Here is an 8,688-nt window from a genome sequence, read left to right as displayed (position 1 = left end):
CTCCAGCGAGGTAAAAGTACTTCAAACCTTAACTGAAAGGAGCACTCCACCAACTTTCAACCTAACTTCACATAACTGGTCCTCAATGAATCAATGCTCAATATAATATGTCTACTCACTCTGTGTCTCAGAGCAGGGCTGTGGACAGTTCAGAAACTTGCCTAGCAGTTAAGAAACCGATATACACATAGATCTCTGTCTCTGCCATTCCTTGTCCTATTACATGGAGATAGCTTTGGCCGTTTTAGCCCAAGGAGTGTTTTTCATGCAAAACAAATGCTTGGAATGGATGCAGAATTATGAAAACCGCTAGTTTGACTGTGTGCGTGTGCGTGTGTGTGTGTGTGTGTGTGTGTGTGTGTGTGTGTGTGTGTGTGTGTGTGTGTGTGTGTGTGTGTGTGTGCGCGCAGGCGCGTGCACAATAGGGGTGTGCTGAAATATCGATATGGCGATATATATCGATACGTCCTCCCGCGATAAATAATCGATATTGATTATTAAAATATCGATATTATATATATTATATTAATTTTTATTTTATTTATTTTATGGAAATGTTGTTCATAATGAAGTGATGAACAACATGTTTAGAAAAGGAGGAAATGACAGCTAAAATAAAGCAAATCCCACTATCAGATTCCACAGCAACCAGAAGTACTGAATTACTGGATGGTGATTTGTCCAAACAGCTTTGTGGGAATACAAAATGCAGAATGCATTTCCCCAGCAGTGGACAAGTCCACTGACACCAGTGATAGTGGTCAGTTGGTGGTGTTTGTGAGGCATTATGATGATACCCGTGATAATGGTCAGTTGGTGGTGTTTGTGAGGCATTATGATGATACCAGTGATAATGGTCAGTTGGTGGTGTTTGTGAGGCATTATGATGATACCAGTGATAATGGTAGTATTAATTTAGTGTTTGAGTGGTGCAACCACTATAGACAGCTATGTGTGTGTCCCTCCTTGTGTCCGAGTACGAAAATAGCATTTTTTCAGTTCCAAGTATTTTGTAGTTGCAGATATCATGATATATCGTTGATGAAATTTCATACAATATATCAATATATCGCAAATATCGCAATATATCGAATATCGTCTTATTATCGTTATCGAGGGCCTAATATCGCGATATATATCGTATCGTGAGGTACCCATGTCGTCCCACCCCTAGTGCACAAACCCATTCCCATTCCCAGGTAGTCTGGCTAATAAGGCAGACTAATATCACACTGTCGTGTAATCCGCCAGCAGGCAATTCTTTTTGCCAACGGCTGATTCGCGTCTGGCTTATTAGCCATAGGCTAGAAAGGTCAAAACGCCACGATGCGCTTTTTTCATCACTAGAAAGGTCAAAACGCCACGATGCGATTTTTTCATCGCTAGAAAGGTCAAAACGCCACGATGCGCTTTTTTCATCGCTAGAAAGGTCAAAACGCCACGATGCGCTTTTTTCATCGCTAGAAAGGTCAAAACGCCACGATGCGCTTTTTTCATCGCTAGAAAGGTCAAAACGCCACGATGAAAGGTCAAAAATCGCTAGAATGGTCAAAAGGTCAAAGGTCAAAACGCTAGAAAGGGCAAAAATCGCTAGAAAGGTCAAAACGCCACAATGCGCTTTTTTCATCGCTAGAAAGGTCAAAACGCCACGATGCGCTTTTTTCATCGCTAGAAAGGTGAAAACACCACGATGCGCTTTTTTCATCGCTAGAAAGGTCAAAACGCCACGATGCGCTTTTTTCATCGCTAGAAAGGTCAAAACGCCACGATGCGCTTTTTTCATCGCTAGAAAGGTCAAAACGCCACGATGCGCTTTTTTCATCGCTAGAAAGGTCAAAACGCCACGATGCGCTTTTTTTCATCGCTAGAAAGGTCAAAACGCCACGATGCGCTTTTTTCATCGCTAGAAAGGTCAAAACGCCACGATGCGACTTCCGGCGACGATGTGAACGAGAGCGGACGCGTGGAAGGGTGGCTCCCACTATTTGTACTTAAAAACTTCGCTTACACTGGTTTAAGTTACTACTTTTTCGGAAAATTTGTTTTACAAGTGAAGTTTGAGTATTAATCTTGCAATTATGGCGGGGGGTCGTGGCCGTCAGAGTCAGAGGAACATACGTTCATACACTACGACTACTACAGCCCCACAGCAACAGCCTGCAGCACCAAGCCACATGGCGACTCCTGTGCCGGCTTCGGCGGCTAGCACCGATGCTACTGCTAGCACTAGCCTTCCCCCTGATCTGGATAAGCTTCGTTTGGTTCTGATTGAAGCAATGAAGGAAATGGCTGAGAATTTGATTGCGAAGGCTCTCTCTTCCATCGACAAATCTCTGGGGGAGGTCAAAAAGAACATTACTAGCCATGGACAGCGTCTTAGCGACCTAGAAGAAGGCCTCACAGAATACTCTGACCGGGCTGTCGAACTGGAGCGACTCTGTGAGCGGCTCAGGACGGAGAATGAAACCATGGTTGACCGCATGGAAAACTACGAGAATCGTGCGCGCAGATTCAACATGAGAGTGACCAATATTCTGGAAGGGGCTGAGCAGAACGACCCAATCAAGTTTATGTCTAACTTTTTTGTGGAAGTGCTTGGTGCCGGCGTGTACGGGGCGCCTCCTGTCTTGGACTTGGCTCACAGGATCGGATACCAACGCCCGGGGCTCACTGGAAAGCCCAGGGTGATGATTGTACGTTTTCACTACTTCCAAGACAAGGCCCGGGCGCTGAGAGCGGATCGGAACCAACTTGCTTGGCGAGGTCGGAAGGTTATTTTTTATCCTGATTATGCCGCTGCTACAGCCAAACTTCGCTCGTCATTCTCAAAGATAAAGTCTTTGTTATTCGAGAGAAAAGTCCGGTTCCGGCTCGTCTTTCCTGCCTTGTTAAAAGTGGACTTCGAGAACTCGACCCATAACTTCAAGACCGCCGCAGAAGCCATGGAGTTCTACGAGCGGCGGATCGCCGCCCCGCCGGTCCCGGACGCTGATGTTGGACCTGACGACAACCCTCCTCCTCCCGCCGACGACAATGGTACCGAGTAATGTTTGTTTAAGTGTGGTATCTACCGCACATCTAGAACTATCCCCAAGCTAACTACCGCATCTCTTATTATTTTTTTGTTACTTTAATTCCTCTTCCCCACAATTACTATTTTATTTTCCTCTAAAACGATCCTCTTTTTTTTTTAAATCCAAGCAGGCATTGGGTTGGAAGCTGGAACTGCTGAACGGGGGGGATCGGACGCACATTTCTATGTACATAGTGTGCTTGGACTGGTCCGTGATTATCTGACTAACCTATTTTATTTATTACATTTTATACTAAGCTCCGACTTTCGCTTGCTTTTCTTTTCTTTCTGGGGGGGGGGGGGGGGGCTGATGCATAGAGAGATTTATTTCTGAGGTCCAAATGTAACCTATTTTTTATTTTATCATTATTTTATATCCTTTCGTGTGTGTGTGTGTGTGCGTGAGTGTGGATGGAAGAGCGTACGTGCGTGCACACGGGATTAAGCGCCGATATGTTGTTTGATTGTAATTAATTAATTGTGTTATTATTTTGAAAGGATCTGTGTGGTGCGTGTGTGTGCGTGTGTATGCGGGATTGAACGCTGTTATTTCATATAATTGCTTTATTTAATATGTTACAAAGGCCTACTTGATGTAACGTGATACCGTGAAACGTATACTGGACGTGATTATGAACATTATTGAGCCCAGGCGGCTCAGTGACAAACAATGGCGACGCTTTGTTTTGTTTTTCTCCTCTACAAAAAAGAGGGGGAAATCCTATGTTTCCCAAGAAGGAATGGACAATGACATCACTATCAACCTGACGTCCGGTATTTTCTTTTTCTTTTTCTTTTTCTTTTTTGCAATTTCCTCTCTTTGTGATGTTCGGCCCTCTACTGCCCCCCTACCATACTCCTCCACACATCACCGTTGAGATTTGGTAAAACGGCGATCTAGGCCTCCCTGTGTGTGCGGTCTCTGGCCCCACCTGGTGGGCATTTGACAATATTACACGGTGTGTGTGTTGGATGGCTTAGATGAGGATCTAATGGTTGTGAGATTGGGGAAACGGTCTACAATTTTCATTTAACTCAAACTTTCTTTCATTTTAAGAGTCTGATATTCTGTGACTATAATTGTTGTTGTTTATGTCACTGATCCCTTAAAAAAAAAATAATAATAATAATAATGAACCTGTTTTTTATCATTATTAGGGCTTTTTTGTGTATGTTAGATGGACTAGATGAGAACAACATTTTATTTTTATTTTTTATTTTTATTTTTTTCCTGTTTCATTATCAATACAAAGGCTCATCAAGGTAGCATGATTGGGGTTAGGACAATTTCTAATTTACATTTTATTTACTTTTCAATTCATAATTGATTTTCTATGCAAGACTATGCAAGGTTTTAGTTTTTTTTTTTACTGCAGTGGGAGTCACCCGCAGCACGATTAGAATAGATTTATGGTTTGCACCGATTCACAGTATAACAGTGAGTTTGTGCTAGAAAGGCCTTCTGCTACACAGAGGATTTCCTTTCCACTTGAGGTATTGCTTACAGAAGAAACCTCAACTTTGGAAGTTACTATTGTACTTATGTTTGTGTTTATGTTTATGTTTATGTTTATGTTTATGTTTTTTATTCTGATGATTATTGGCGTTGCTAATAATGCATTAGACAAGTTAAGGTCAACCCGGGCTCACAGAGGAAATAATTGTATACCAATGAACAACACATGTCACAACAAGAATATAAAATAGTTACACTCAATGTTAACGGGCTACAGGGACCAATTAAAAGAAGCAAGCTTATAGCTAAGATGAAAAGAGAAGACCAACAAATAATCTTCTGGCAGGAAACACATATGATGCGAGATGAACATGAAAAATTGAAGAAACTGGGATTTAAAAATACATTCTATTCATCATACAAGGGACATACTAGAGGTGTTGCAATACTTATTTCAAATAAGATCACTTTCCAACTCAATGCACAAATTGCAGACAAAGAGGGACGCTATGTTTTGGTTAAAGGACTTCTTGACTCTAGGGAAGTGACATTACTCAACGTTTATAGACCACCAGGCTCGGATAAATTACTAACTAAGAAAATATTTGAGTTAATTGCTACCGAAGCCACAGGTACGCTAATCGCAGCCGGGGATTTTAATATCCAGATGGAGGCTCGGGACTCCTCAAATCCACGAAAGATAATCAACCAGGAGTCACTGTATGTTAAGAAATTAATTAAGGAAATGGAGATGTTTGACGTATGGAGAGATCTTAACCCAACAGCGAAACAATTTAGTTTCTTCTCTCATCCACATGGGGTACACAGTCGACTTGATTATTTTTTCATGTTTAACACAGAGAGACATAGGATTATAGATTGTAAGATAGGGGTAAAGGACATTTCTGACCATGCAGGGGTATACCTGAGGCTCCATCTGGATGTTCAACGGAGAAACACAGTTTGGAGATTAAATACGAGCCTCCTAAATAACACCCAATTCCAGGAATATAATATAAAAGAAATAAAAGAGTACTTGGAACTTAACGACACCGAAGATATAACACCTGATATCTTATGGGATGCAGCCAAAGCAGTGATGAGAGGGAAACTAATAATGTGGTCAGCTAATCACAAAAAACTGCAACAAAAACGTGTCAATGATTTAACTAGTGGATTGGAAAACTTAGAGAAACAACACATGGACTCAAATGATCCCCAACTACTGGAGCAAATACGTACAACAAAACTAAAGCTAAACGAGATACTTGACAAACAAGTGGAAATAAAACTCAAATATATTAGACAGAAATATTATGAAAATGGCCCTAGAGCAAAAAAGGTGTTGGCATGGAAATTACGTAAACAACAAAATGAAAGATCAATCTTCAAAATTAAGGACCCGGTTACCAACAGTCTGAGCCACACTACGGAAGAAATACAGAAATCATTTGAAAAATACTATAAAAAATTATACTCTCAACCAACAGCGGCAGAACCCCCCCTGGTACAGAATTTCCTGGAATCCTTGGATTTACCAACGATAGGAGAAACACAAAATAAATCGTTAATAACAGACATTACAACATTGGAAATTGATTGTGCTATATCCAGATTGAAAACTAACAAAATGTCAGGGGGTGATGGCTTCCCGGCCGAATGGTATAAGGTATTTAAAGGCTCAATAACGTCCACACTTAGGAGTTGTTTTAACCATGTACTTAAAGGGGGAGAAACACCTGTATCCTGGAGACAGGCTATAATCTCGGTGATACCAAAAGCAGGCAAAGATAAAACAGAATGTAGCTCCTACAGGCCTATCTCGGTACTCAATATAGACTACAGACTGTTCGCTTCAATAATGGCAAAAAGACTAGAAGACATACTTCCAGATATAATAGACACAGACCAATGTGGTTTCATAAAAAATAGGCAGACACAGGATAATGTCAGGCGTGCACTATTCCTGATAGACAATATGAGTAAGAACAATGCTAAATCATTAGCAATTAGCCTGGACGCGGAGAAAGCGTTCGATGCTTGTCGCTGGGAGTTCCTATACATGGTACTGCAACGTCTTGGATTTAAAGAACAAATTGTAAACTGTCTCAGATCCCTGTACTACCAACCGACTGCCCGAATCAAAATAAATGGCAGCCTGTCAAACACAATCAAGTTGGAACGTGGTTGCCGCCAAGGCTGTAACTTAAGCCCCGCCCTCTTTGCACTATTCATAGAAGCACTCGCTCAAACAATAAGGGAGGATGACTCTATAATAGGAATTTCAATGAAAGGATCAGCCTCGGAACATAAAATTAGCCTATATGCCGATGACGTATTGGTGACACTTTCCGACCCAGAGACCAGTCTGCCAAAGCTCATGGCCTGTCTGGAAATATATGGTACATACTCCGGATACAAACTGAACATAGACAAAACCCAAGTCCTTTCATTTAACTATTCACCCCATGAGGATATACGAAATAAATACAACTTTAAATGGAGCGCAAAAACAATTAGATATCTGGGTATTAATATACCGAAAGACCTGACAAATATCTATAGTGAAAACTATGATCTCATCACAAAATAAATACAATCAGATTTGGACAGATGGGCCCCCCTGGTGTTTGGTATGCATGATAGAATAGAAGCCGTAAAAATGAATATCCTGCCAAGATTACTATTCCTCTTTCAATCCTTACCGGTAGAACTACCAAAAAAACAATTTGACAACTGGAATAGGGCTATCTCCAGGTTCGTCTGGAGAGGTAAGAAACCAAGAGTACGTTTCAAAACATTACAGTTACCTAAGGAGGAGGGAGGTATGTCTCTCCCATGCTTAGAAGACTATTATAAAGCAGCACAAATAAGATACTTAGTCTATTGGTGTAATCCGGAATACGATGCAAAATGGAAAGAAATTGAAATAAATCAATTGGATGTCCCCCTCCAGGCAGTACTGGGTGATAGGACTCTCATGAGGAAACACTCAGGAGAATTAAGTAAATGGACGAAAGTCCCTCTGAACGTCTGGTTTAAGGAATGTAAGGACCAAAAGATAAATAAAGACGTACAGAGATTGAAATGGATAGCATATGATACAGATTTCAAACCAGCCCAGATGGATGCTAGATTCAAACGATGGATTTGGGATGGTATAACAACATATTGTCTGATCTCATCCAGTACAGGCCTGGAAAGCTTCCAATATCTGAGAGACAAACACGATTTAGAAAAACAAGATTTTTATAGGTACCTACAGCTAAGGCACCATTTTGATAAGAACATAAAAACAGACAAACCTCAAACTGGCCTGATTTACATCTTTACTGAAGCTTATAAAGGCGAAACCACCAAGAAACTGATATCAAAGCTATATTCGAATATACAATCTGCTAAAAATCACTCCACAGCTTATATCAGACTTAAATGGGAAAAAGAGGCAAATCTAACCATCGCAGAGGAGGACTGGCTGAATATATGTGATATGATGTCCACAACCACCAGTTCTGGCCTATGGAGAGAATTCTCATGGAAAAACATGATTAGGTTCTTCATTACACCGAAAATAAAAAGCCTACAGAGTGGGACACCGGAAGCAGGCAACTGTTGGAGAAAATGTAATAGTGCAATGGCTGACCACTTCCACGTATTCTGGGACTGCCCAATAATACAACTATTCTGGCTAGAGATAGTATCGGACATTAACACAATAATGGGTTTTGAGATTGAATTTGAATTTACAAAGGTTTACCTGTGTAACATACCAGAGGACCTTAATACCCCAGATAAATACCTTCTTAAAATATTGCTAGTGGCAGCAAAAAAGGCAATAACCAAGAAGTGGCTGGATAGAAGCCCGCCTAAGAAAGGAGAGTGGACAGCCATTGTACGAAACATATACGAAATGGAGGAACTTACTTTCGCAGTTAGGATATGTACAGAAAAGTTTCACAGATACTGGTTGAAATGGATATTATACATGGGAATAGACATTTTGTAAAGGATCTGTATGAATGAATAAGAGGTGAACACTGTCATTATTCTGTCATTAATGATGTCATTATTGTATCTGTTGTGCTCAAATTTTTGTTTTATTTTTTTTTGTCCACTGTTTACCCTTCGTTTCGTATTTTATTTTATTTTTAGGATTCTC

This window comes from Electrona antarctica (assembly GCF_951216825.1).
Source record: "Electrona antarctica genome assembly, chromosome: 2".
Lineage (NCBI taxonomy): Eukaryota > Metazoa > Chordata > Actinopteri > Myctophiformes > Myctophidae > Electrona > Electrona antarctica.
The sequence above is the reverse complement of the archived record's forward strand: the minus strand, read 5'-3'. Positions refer to the sequence as shown.